The following is a 12650-nucleotide window of genomic DNA, read 5'->3' on the forward strand; positions in this document are numbered from 1 at the left end:
TGCTGGCTGAGCATAGCTGAGCCAAGAATCAGTCAGCTGAGCCAAAGATCAGCTGCATCCTAAGCTGCTCATTCTATCAGATCTTGCCTTAGGAGAGTCCCCTAATTCTATTAGATCCCATTCTTCCATTATTACCTAAAAAAAGTATGCCTCGCCAGAAAGTGATGCCACATATTCAGGATCATGGATATGTACATGTCGTAAGGATAAGATTTTCTAAATTATTCATCTGCTAGCTCCATGCAACCACCCCATTTAGTACTTAGCGTAGATTCCATTTAAAGCCACATGGAACATTTGCATAAATCCATTTTAAGTAATGCACATCATAATTCTCCTTACTACTGCTGACCAATTTACTAATCCACACAGTGCCAAGCAACTACTCATCATAGTGTCACTTGCAATTGCCGATAAACTGCAATAAACTACTAGAATGCGCACAATGAGGTAGAAATTGGTCTAATCCTTCTGAGGGGTGCTGCTATGCTGCTTGACTGTACTGACACTTGTCTTTAGACGCTTACGGGATGGAGAGGAGGAGAAGAATATGTAAAGCAGACTTCAGTAAGCACTACTTTGATTATTTCCTGTGAATTATTCAACATAAATAGAACAAAAATAATCCTAAATAATTTGCTTAAATGGGGACTAAATTGATGAACCCCTGTTGGTCTCTTAACGCTATCGCTGGCATAATAGGCTGAACAACTTTACCAACAAGGCAATATTTATTTTTTGCTTCCGCAAGGTTTGTGGCCTGAATGACACTATAATTACAGCAAAATGCACAAGTCATTTAAATTACCATAGCAATTAAAGCAGGCTAAGGCACTGCAATTAGTTTCTTGCAAGATACACAATAAGTGTTTCAGGATCCCTTATTCTTTGCCGAAACAAAAGCTTTGCTTTTTTGCATCAGGGTTTCAGACTCAGAGCAGAACAATCACAGTACACAGTAGATGGTATTCAATTTAGTTCTACTGAGAGTATATCAACTGAAATTAATGAACATCTCTATTTAGTTGAATACCATCCAGTTTGCCTGCACCTTGATACATGCATGCAAGTGTCCATACACTACAAAATGAGTGTCAATATATGTTACCCAGAAGAGGACAGGGATATCTACCCAAACACCTGATCCAAATAGGTTCAACCAAGGCCAAAGAGATAGAGCAATTAGTGCCAGCTGGACAATGAGTCATTGAGATAGCTGGTCACAATGGCAGGGCTGTTACAGTTGTCCAGCTGGCACTAATTGCTATATTTCTATAGGTAAACATTAGAATTCCAAGGCATTCTGCAGCACCCTCGTGCAGTATTCCCCCAGTTCTCCAATACAGACATACCTCTGGTTGTGAACGTGATCTGTGCGGGAGGCACATTCGCAATCCACAGCGTTCACAGCCTGAAGTGCTGCGTCTGCGCACACGTGTGATGCAATTCAGCACTTCTGCATATGCGTGTGACGCCATTTTGTGCTTCTGCGCATGCATGAGCGCCGAAACCTGGAAGTAACCAGTTCTAGTACTTCCAGGTTTGGCGCAGTCTGCAACCCAAAAACATGCAACCTGCAGTGTTCGTAACCCGAGATATGACTGTACTGTTCCGCAGAATTACACAACCTTAAATCTGGGCCTGTATTATTTTTTCATTAAATTATTATGTTTTCAATAGATCTTCCACACCTTCTCGAATGTCAAAAAACACATGTTCAAAACGGTAATAATGATCTTAGCAATTTCCTCACTACAGAAGAAGTCTCTCTTCTGAAAACAAGAGAAGTATTTCAGTCGTTTTTGTTTTACCGTTCTTTCTCGGCATCAAAGAGAACATTATCCGCAGCACTAAATTATTGTATGCTGACAATACCCAGATCATACTTTGATTTGGTTGTCAGGAGGAGAATGTGAAATTCTTTCTTGTCCCGTCAGCAGATTTGAGAGTGTCTTGAGTGACAGCGTAAGGCTGGATCACTGCCAGATGTAACATTTACAGCAGGCATAGGCAAACTCCGGCTCTCCAGATGTTTGGGACTACAATTCCCATCATCCCTGACCACTGGTCCTGTTAGCTAGGGATGATGGGAATTGTAGTCCCAAACATCTGGCGGGCCAGAGTTTGCCTATGCCTGATTTACAGTGATAAATATAATAAAACGAGTAGTCTTGGTATATTTCTCTCTGCATGGTAATACCAAACTTACCAAGGGCTTTAAGGTCATTACAACCCATGGGTGGGGCGAATAGCTACTCTTTGCTTGTCCATTGGATTGGAAAGGGAAAAACCTATCCACAGACTATCTAAAAGAGGTTATAATTCAATAACGAATTAGCATGTAATCAAGTTGGCTTGGAGCTGGGGGGAAATGGTTAAAGGAGAAGTCTTGTCTATTTTCTTTATGCATCCTCTTGTTCCTCTTTAACATTTACCTTTTTTCAAATGAAGGGCTAAGCTTATTAATTTGAAACAATCATTCTGCATATCCTGTGTGGAATCCTGGTCAAACAATGCATGCTTTTTAAAATTAAAATAGTCCATCATAAACCAAACATGGAGCAAAGGGTAATTTCCCTTTAATTTCTTTCAGGTCATTACAGTCTCAATAGCCTATCAAAAAGCTGAAAACTGCTGCCGGTCATCAATGTATGGCAGAGCATTCTCCAATGAACAGTAGAATGTTTGGCAACTGAGAGAACTCACCCAAGTTGGCTTTGGGAGACGTCTCATCACAAAGGAGTCTCAACATGAGTGCAAGACAGCATTTAGCAGAATGTAATTAAGCATCCGTATTAAAATATATTTAAACCACCAACCTGCCCAGCAATTAACTCTGACACAATATAAAATCAAACAGACGAGGTCATTAGAACATGTGTATGCACACAAAAAGTGCTCCCAGGCAGGTGAGGAATTAACTGTTCCAACTATATGTTACAATATAAAAGGCTGCATGTTTCTTTTACCTGCTTATGTTTTTCTTAACTGAAAAGGAAACTCAGAGGCCGTTATCAGGAGCTGAACAATGATGGGACTGTGAATGAGTTGTTTAATCGCTTCTCTTCCTTCTATTTGTTCAAAATCACTTGTCCAAAACTGCTTTCCCACACTTGGGGGAGAGATGCAGGGCCCCCCTGTTTCTATGCATGTGGGTGGACTCAGTACAGTACAGATTTGAATGTTCCATTTTGCTGTAATCCATCCAATAAGCTACATTAACATAATAATAATAATAATAATAATAATAATAATAATAATAATAATAATTTATTATTTATACCACGCCTGTCTGACTGGGTTTTTCCAGCCACTCTGGGTGGCTTCCAACAGAATATTAAAATATAATAACCTGTTAAACATTAAAAGCTTCCTTAAACAGGGCTGCCTTCAGATGTCTTCTAAAAGTCTGGGACTGTTCTCTTTAACTTATACTTCTTCTCCTTCTCTCTGTCATTGCACCATATTTATATCTCAACTTTCTTTAAAACCCTCGACCCAAGGTGGATTGCCAAATTAGGTAATAAAGCACTTTGAACTTAGAATCATAGAATTGTAGATTTGGAAGGGACCTCCGACTCATCTAGTCCTACCCGCTGCATTGTATGAATCTCAAATAGATCATCCATGACAGGTGGCCATCCAAACTCTGCTTAAAATCTGGAAGGAAGGAGAGTCCAGATTCATTTCCTTCCTATCAATATGCCCTGCCATCACTCAGATATTACCAGTTGGCATCACAGAATGAACACATTGACAAATTTTGAACACTTGCTTCACATTTGAAATTCCTGTTCAGAAGCGGTGGTCTTGCATATCGTAACACAGCATGAGTGAGGTCCTTCCTGTGGAATTTTGACCTCTACAGATCTTGACTCACCAAAGCCTGTCCTGTTTGCTCTTAGTTATCTCCTGTCTCTCAGGTACTTGCTAGCTTGTTAATACTCACCAAGCATGGTAACCAAAAAAGATTTGATTCAGTGGAGACAAAACAGAAGGTAAAAAGATCAGTTAAGGCTAATTCTAAAAGGAAAGAAGCTTGGGCCTCTTGCACAATACAGTGATCATCAAATGCTATAGCTGCTAAGATGTCTTGTGGTCCTTGCCTTTGCTGAGGATACCATAATGACAATTATATGATCAGTCAACGCAAGCGAACTATACTCGTATAGGACCTATGTCGTTAGATACCTCTGTATTAGTCCTTGGCTCATATTTACTGAACCAAGATGGGTTCCCTTCCCTGGGAACTGTGTCATCAGATCCTTAATTGCTTGGGAAAACAGGATGCCACAACACATTCTATTTTTTCCACCTTTTGATCCTGCAGCTATTTAGCTTCTGGAATGGATCCATAACCTTGGATTGAAAGGCAGTGATCTTGGAGTTTATACATAGTGTAGCCACTTGAAGCAGTTTTAAGGTCAAAGCAGCTGTGATACTAAACTAAGCTTGAAGTGTTATGGTTGGGTAAAGACATGTGGGCCATTGAATGGCAGCCCCTGTGCCAGAAGAGGGGTCTTCGTGTACTTTGCTATACTGTTCGTTCCGTCTTTGTATGTGTGACAAACTTTGGAGATTTATCCTGTGTTTTGCTAGGGCTTGGAAATGAATTATTTGGAGGCAAAATCTGAGACCCTCATATATTGAGTTATACTCACTTTAAATATTTAATTAATGAGCTAAAACTAAGAGGAAAACCCTTCAAGGAAGCAATACCTATAAGAGATTTTTCACTGGAAAATTGTACCCAAGTGTTGCAGTCCATCTCTCATAAGGATTCTCTGTACTCTCTTTCCCCAAATCTGTACACACACAGTCTGAGCATCAGCCTTCCTCCTCTTCAAATGAAATGAAAAGCACACTTTAAATATATATATATATATATATATATCCAGACACACAGTATTTCATTCGTACCATCAGTGCCCCCGTTGAAATGACTCCTTCTCTGAGAGTATAATAGCAATTTAAATTCCACCATCAGGGATAATCCAAGTGAATTTAAACAACCCACACTCAGAAACTAGGTGATACAGGCAATAATCCCTCAGGAGGGAAGCCTGATTCCACCCCCACTCCCCGATTCTCAATTAAATTTCAAGAATGAACTTGATGTCTTGCTGGAATCGATCAAATTTGAAGTGCAAATGAGTTCCTACAGAGGCGCATAAGGAGGTTCCCCACAGGGGATTCAAATGGCCTCCCTGGAATATCAGGCCTCTGTGACAGTCAGTGAATTTCTGAAAAGACTCACTTCTTGATAGTAGAGGATGCTGCTTCAACACATGACAAAAAGAAGAAAAAGAAGCTGGTCCATATCTATGTCAGCTTGCACTGTGTATTCATTTAGCAAAGCATAACAGAAAGGCCTGCATTCCAAATCTGACTGTACAAGCACCTAGGAGTCTGTATTTTGGTGATAACAAACAAAAACAAACAAAGAACGAAAGTAAAAAGCTGCGATGGTTCCCAGCCATTTCTCCTGAACCTACCAACCTCTCCATTCTATTAGAAGACAGAGTACTGCATGCCACACAGCACTACCATGATCCTGAATGAGGCAACTGCCTTAGGTAGCAAATTCTGGGAGGCAGCAGTGGCTGGCAGCCCTACCCTATTCTGCCTTTTCTCCTTAGCCACCCTTGAATAGCAGAGTTATGTGGGTCATGCCCTCAGGTGCATTGGAGGAAACCATCATATTGCTGGTGTCAGACAAAGAGTCAACAGTCCAATCATCTTCTACATATAGAATGCGGTGGGTGTGGACGCCATCTTGCCCTTTCCATCAGGCAGCAAAATGCCTTGGGCTGGCCATCCACATGGTATGCCCTGAACCTCATAAACTAACTTGCTTTCCTTGAGTGTAGTGGGGAACTCTATCAGTGTTGAAGTGATGTAGAAAGGCCAGTACATTTCGCTTCTGTACATGGATTTGGGGTGGGGCGGGGCTGGAAGGAGTATCCAAAGCTGCTTTTTGGTTCATGTATTGTACTGTGAAGTGCAAGTTAGGTAGGTTCCCATTAAAATAAGAACTGAATGAAATGTGTTCCTACCCACAAGTTCAGTCTGCTTTTGACGGCAGGTGTCTGGTAAGCAAGGTTTTCCTTGCTGCAATGGGATGCAAGAAGGTGAACGAATGGGGGCAAACGGCTGACAGCATGTGATACTAAAACATCTGCACTGGCTGCCAATAGATTACTGGATCAGGTTCAAGGTTCTTCTGTTGATATACAAAGTCTTGAACTACTTGGGGACAGGATACCTTAAATTCTTATATCCTAGATGGATTTCTGAACTCATCCATCTCCAAGACGGAGGCAATATATTTCCCTTGCAATTGCATATTGATGAGAGAAGTTTTAATGCTCTACAGACTGCTTCTCCTTATCAGCTTGTTATCTGAGCTCCAGACAACATTGTATGCCTTGACCGATGGAGAGTATTCAGTCCTTGTGATACGGAAATGAGATCTGAGTTTCCAGGGACTAAGTAACAACTTGAATAAACATAGTCTTCCACAAGGCAGCCTTTTCTTGATATGGTTACTTATAATGCTTACAAAGGACAATGATTGTTCTTTATCACATTTTGCTCTGATAATGACTGTTGTCTGCTGATTTATTTGGGAGCCTATCAACAGTTTGGAAATGCTTGAATTTCAGTGGTGTGGTAGATAAGAGCTGCCTAGTTCATCTCTAGGAGCTGGGAAGGCTTTGAAAGTTTCCTTGCAGGACCAAACTAGACATGACATCTGTCACGAAGGTTGCCCTTGCATTGTTGACATTTCTTTAACCAGTAAAGAAAAGTGGGGGGTAGCTTACCTGCATCATGGAGGGCCAAAGGGAAACCTGAATCATAGTTCCATGATTCCAATCAAAATCGCCTCCACACTTGCTGTTTGCAATGGGAGGGTTATTTGCATATGCAAGCAAAATATGCTTCTGAGTAATTAAATCAAATTGGGTTTGATAGCCATAGCTGCAACCTGCAGGAGCCAGGAAGATGTTGTCCCCTAAAAAGCAGGGCTCCAGGATTCACAAGAATAGAAGAACTTGATAGACCACAGATAAACAAGCTTCCCAACACAGGACAAAAATCTACCTCATTTTTCCTGATTTGCTATGAAGGCAATTTGGAGCTGTGTCTGTTGAAGCTTTTCAAAGCTCTGTTTCTAACACACCTTTGAGATCTACTATGGCCAAGATTGTCAGTGAAGGCATTAAATGCAAAGTAATCATTAAAGCATGTTAATGCAATATTGGGATAGGAATGCACAACTTTAAGTGCCACATAGGCAAAATGTGATAAAAAATAAAGTTAATTACAACATTAACCTTGCTGACTGATCTTCTCCATTTGCATCTCAGGCCTCAGTCTTTGTAAGGCAGTAGCAGGGAATCTGTTGCCCTCCAAACACCGATGGACCACAACTCCTATCATCCTTGATCATTGGCCATGCTGGCTGGAACTCATAGGAGGTACAGTCCAGCAACATCAGGAGAGCCTCAGATTCCCCAAGGGGGGAAGAGTCTAAAGGGGTGGAAACCATAGCTGTCAACTTTTCCCTTTTCTTGCGAGGAATCCTGCTCAGAATAAGGGAACGTTGACCGCTATGGTGGAAGCAAAGTTCTCCCTTCATATGTGAGAAGCATGGAGAGTGTTACTTCTGTGACATCAGATACAAAGTTTCCAGAAGCAAAAATTACTTGGTATCTGAAGACAAACTGAAAGCAAAGCAACAGTGTGTAGGGTGTGGACCAGTTAAAACACCCAGAATAATATAAATTGGGCAACCTTTACAAGCCTTCAGAGATTGGATTACAATTCCCATCATCCTTTACCTTTGGCCAAGCTGGTTGTGGCTGATAGGAATGGGAGTCCACCAACATCTGGAGGACCATGGCAGGTTTCCCTCTGCTTATATAAATGAACCGTAGAAAAAGAGGGATTGAAACCATGGACTCAAAATTGAGGTTGCCCTCCTCAGTCAATTAACTGTCCAGGCTCTGCATGCACTGAGCACAGCACCGCTCTGAAAAAGAGGAAAATAAATGTAAAGTGTAGGCTGAATAATTTGCAATTTACTCTGACATATTAATATCCTGAGCTTCCATGAGGAAGTCACTGCACTTGTGACATTTCACACCCACTCTCATGCTTTCAGACTTCAAAATTTCAAAACAACACGGTGTTGTTGAGAAGGGAAGTTTAATAAATTGTATGTCTGTCAAAGGCATATAGGCTTGTTTGCTTGGAGGACCCTACAGGCATTCAGCTTAATGTGCATCAGCTGTCTCTTCTACCAAACACATGGACAGTCGATCCAATTGGACGTCAATACTCCAGGTATGGTCAATGGACAGTGCTCTGCACTTCTCTCTGTGAATTCATACATGCCTGAAGAGGAATTGTGGAAGGGGCTAATGCATTCTTAGATATGATGATGATGATGATGGTGACGATAATAATAATAATAATTTATTATTTGTACCCTGCCCATCTGGCTGAGTTTCCCCAGGCACTCTGGGCGGCTTCCATAGAAACCAAAAATACACTAAAACATCACACATTAAAAACTTCCCTGAACAGGGCTGCCTTAAGATGTCTTCTGAATGTCAGGTAGTTGTTTACCGCTTTGACATCTGATGGGAGGGCGTTCCACAGGGTGGGCGCCACTACCGAGAAGGCCCTCTGCCTAGTTCCCTGCTTCTCGCAATGAGGGAACCGCCAGAAAGCCCTTGGCGCTGGACCTCAGCATCTGGTCAGAACGATGGGGGTGGAGACGCTCCTTCAGGTATACTGGGCCGAGGCCGTTTAGGGCTTTAAAGGTCAATACCAGCACTTTGAATTGTGCTCGGAAACGTACTGGGAGCCAGTGTAGGTCTTTCAAGACCGGTGTTATGTGGTCTCAGCGGCCGCCCCCAGTCACCAGTCTAGCTGCCGCATTCTGGATTAGTTGTAGTTTCCGAGTCACCTTCAAAAGTAGCCCCACGTAGAGCGCATTGCAGTAGTCCAAGCAGGAGATAACTAGATACAGTACAGTACAGTACAGTACAGTATATGGATACAGTACAGAAAAATGACTGGCCCAAATTAACATTTGTAAGATAAACAGGAATCATCTCTCCTGGAGGCTTCCCAGCTGTTCCTTTTGTAACAGGATTCTTGACCTTTGGTCCCATTCATCATAATGTCAGCTGATAGATGTAATGAAACAAACAGTTCGAGTAAAAGAGATGTTTTATTAAGGGCACTATATGTGGTGATGGTTTTTTGGGGGGCGGGGATTATTAAGTAATGAGTTATTGAGTATATCTGATATGATAAAAGTGTGGCATAACTAGCGTCATAGAGCCAACATGCTTAAGTTACTTCCCTTACCTTGACTGGGTTGCCATATTTCAAAGAGTAAAAACCAGGTCCCCCCCAAAGTTGTTGAGCTTTTTTTTTAGGAAACCTTCAGATCAGTGTGTAAAGAAAGAGGTTTCACCTAGTTGTTCAAGCTCACCCACATGACTCTCACCAGCCATTATTAAGTTCCTATACCAATAATCTAGGAACTTTTGCCACTTTGGAACTAAACTAAGTTTTATTGCCTGTGCAACTTTTATGGCTGATGTATGGAAAAGCACATGAATCCGACATTTGGAGAGTTTGTAAGTAAACCATTTTCTAACTTACCAAACATGTGGTCTTTTTCCTATGCTGGCAGAAGGAAACTTTGGAAAGGAACTTTTTAAAGGAAAAAAATTGGAACACATTTGGAGGGGCACATTCTAAAAGGTTTACAGCATATATTTTCATGCACTCCTATGCTGCAGGTTTGGTGATTTTAAATCTCTGTTTGAGTTCTTTCTCCAAATAGTATTAGTCCCTAACTGGATCTTTGCATCCAGGAATTCTCCTTTCTTTCACACACACACTCTCTATGTATATTGCACCAACAAAAATCCTGTCAGCTCGGCATATGACAGGCACACATGGCAAGCAATGCAATGCATGCAGCCCTGGTGGAGTCAAATCTGGTTCCTGAAGCAATTTTATTAGGCCCTAACAAGTATGCCGACCTTGCTGACAAAAATCCGTATAGTTAAAGCTATGGTTTTCCCAGTAGTGATGTATGGAAGTGAGAGCTGGACCATAAAAAAGGCTGATCGCCAAATAATTGATGCTTTTGAATTATGGTGCTGGAGGAGACTCTTGAGAGTCCCATGGACTGCAAGAAGAAAAAACCTATCCATTCTTAAGGAAATCAGCCCTGAGTGCTCACTGGAAGAACAGATCCTGAAGCAGAGGTACCAATACTTTGGTCACCTCATGAGAAGAGAAGACTCCCTGGAAAAGACCCTGATGTTGGGAAAGATTGAGGGCACAAGGAGAAGGGGACAACAGAGGACGAGATGGTTGGACAGTGTTCTCGAAGCTACTAACATGAGTTTGACCAAACTGCAGGAGGCAGTGGAAGACAGGAGTGCCTGGAGTGCTCTGGTCCATGGGGTCACGAAGAGTCGGACACGACTAAACGACTAAACGACAACAACAAAACAAATATGTGTGTGTGTGTGTGTGTGTTGAAAGATCTGTCCATTCTTTCACTTGTAAGTAAAACGGAGAGAAATAGATGACAAATTTGTAAGAAGAAGAAAAACACAACAATTGAATTGTTCCAGAGTTAATTTAATTGCTGTAGTTTTAACAACAACAACAACAACAACAACAACAACAACAACAACAACAACTTATTTATACCCTGCCCATCTGGCTGGGTTTCCCCAGCCACTCTGGGTGGCTCCCAACAAAAGAAGAAGAAGTAGAAGAAGAAACATCAACCATTAAAAACTTCCCTAAACAGATTGAATGTTGCTTCCTTACGTACGGCAGGCAATAATAATCTTTCAAAATTCCAAGTTTAAAGGTAAATGCTAAAAATTGGCTTCGGAGTGATCACTGACACAATTCTAACCCTAGATCCAATTGGATGAGCAAGTTAGGATGTGGTGGATCTGTGGTTCAGCTGGATGGTTTCTAACTCAACTGTTCGGCACTATCATAAGTCCCTAACTCCAGCTCAGCTGGAGATAGCAGCAGAGTAGCTCCCCCCATCCTGGCTCAACTGGGGCAGAGCCAAGACTGGAGGAATTTACGCTGGCATAAGCCCAGAAAAAAAACGTTCCAGAATAGTGGTGGGGCTCCGACTAAGAAGTGGGAGCCTCCGCTAGATCCTACCTCTGCTCAGCTCAGTCACTTCATTTGGCAACCTGGAGGAATTTAGTGCAAGCAAAGGAGGGCGGTCTAACTCAAACACTGTTTTAAAGGCTTGTTTTCCCTCTGCCAGGCTTAGGCCAGCTCAGTTGGCAGGAGTCCTGCTCCTGAACAGAATTTGGATCTGGTGTTTTTTGCACCAGCTTAAGTTAAACCAGTGTAACTTAAGCTTCCTATATTTACAATCGCTCCCTAAGAGAGCAAAAGAAAATCTTGAAAAACAGGAAGAAAATTTACTAGTCCTAAGCTACAAACACTTCAGACTGTGAACATTTTAAGAGAATATTTTTGGAAAACAATAACATTTTATGGGGGTTTTTCCCCCTTCAAAATTAGCACAATAAAACACTGGCTATTTTAGTTCTTGAAAAAGGATCAAGCCTGTTCACATTGTGGCATGTGCAGCCACTGCTCAAGGCATCCAATATTTATTGCCGCAATTATCAGCCAAATCATTGCTCTTTTGCTCCCCTCCCCCCGAAGAAAGTCTAGGCTTTTATGAGATTTAAATGACTATAGATGGCCTAAAAGGTTATGTACAACACGATGCTGGTCTTTTTTGATGGAAAAAGAGGATCTGCATTTCAGAGGCAAGATGAGTAACTGTTATTATTCAAAGCTTTAAAAACTATTACCAAACAGCTGGCAAAAGAAGAAGTTTGTGATAGTGCCATTCAGACTTCTACAAGTATATCCTTCCGGAAGAATTCCCATGGCCTGGTTGGGGTCCACTTCTGGAAAGAAATGTGAGAGTTGCAGGCATTTTAAGTAAGTTCATTGATTGGTAGCCTTTGCTGAGCAGTAACTGAAAAAGAAAGGAATTTGGTAACTAAGGAGCAGCAGAAATCCAATGTGGGCGCATCTATCATGCACCTAAGGGCCAGACAATTTGGGAAAGCTGTGGCTAAATGATAGAGCATGTGCTTGGCATGGAGAATGTATCAGTTCCAATCCCCATCATCTCCAGGTAAGGGATGGAGAACTGCTGCCAGCCAGTGTAAACAATACTGAGCTGGATGGACCACAGATGTGACTGAGTATAAGGCAGCATCCTACGGCTACCATCAGAAATTATTAATCCATGCTCGGCTTCATGATTCCACCACCATTTTCTCAGTATAAGTCTTCTAAGCAGCAATCACACCACCCCTGATTATTGGGCAAAACAATCTCCCATTGTTAAGTTGTGGGTGAACATGTCAGACGACACAGCGATTCTACAAACAGCTCTTGTTTATTCACAGGCCAGAACTGAACTGAAGGGTTCAGTCAGCCTGCTTATATAGAGCTCCAGTACAATGTAACTGTAACAATTTTCTAAAACTATCCAATCACTGAACGTCACTTTCAATCCCTTATTTGCATATGTGGACCTGAGTGAAAAC

Source organism: Podarcis tiliguerta, assembly GCF_965153285.1.
Source record: "Podarcis tiliguerta genome assembly, chromosome: 5".
Classification (NCBI taxonomy): Eukaryota; Metazoa; Chordata; class Lepidosauria; order Squamata; family Lacertidae; genus Podarcis; species Podarcis tiliguerta.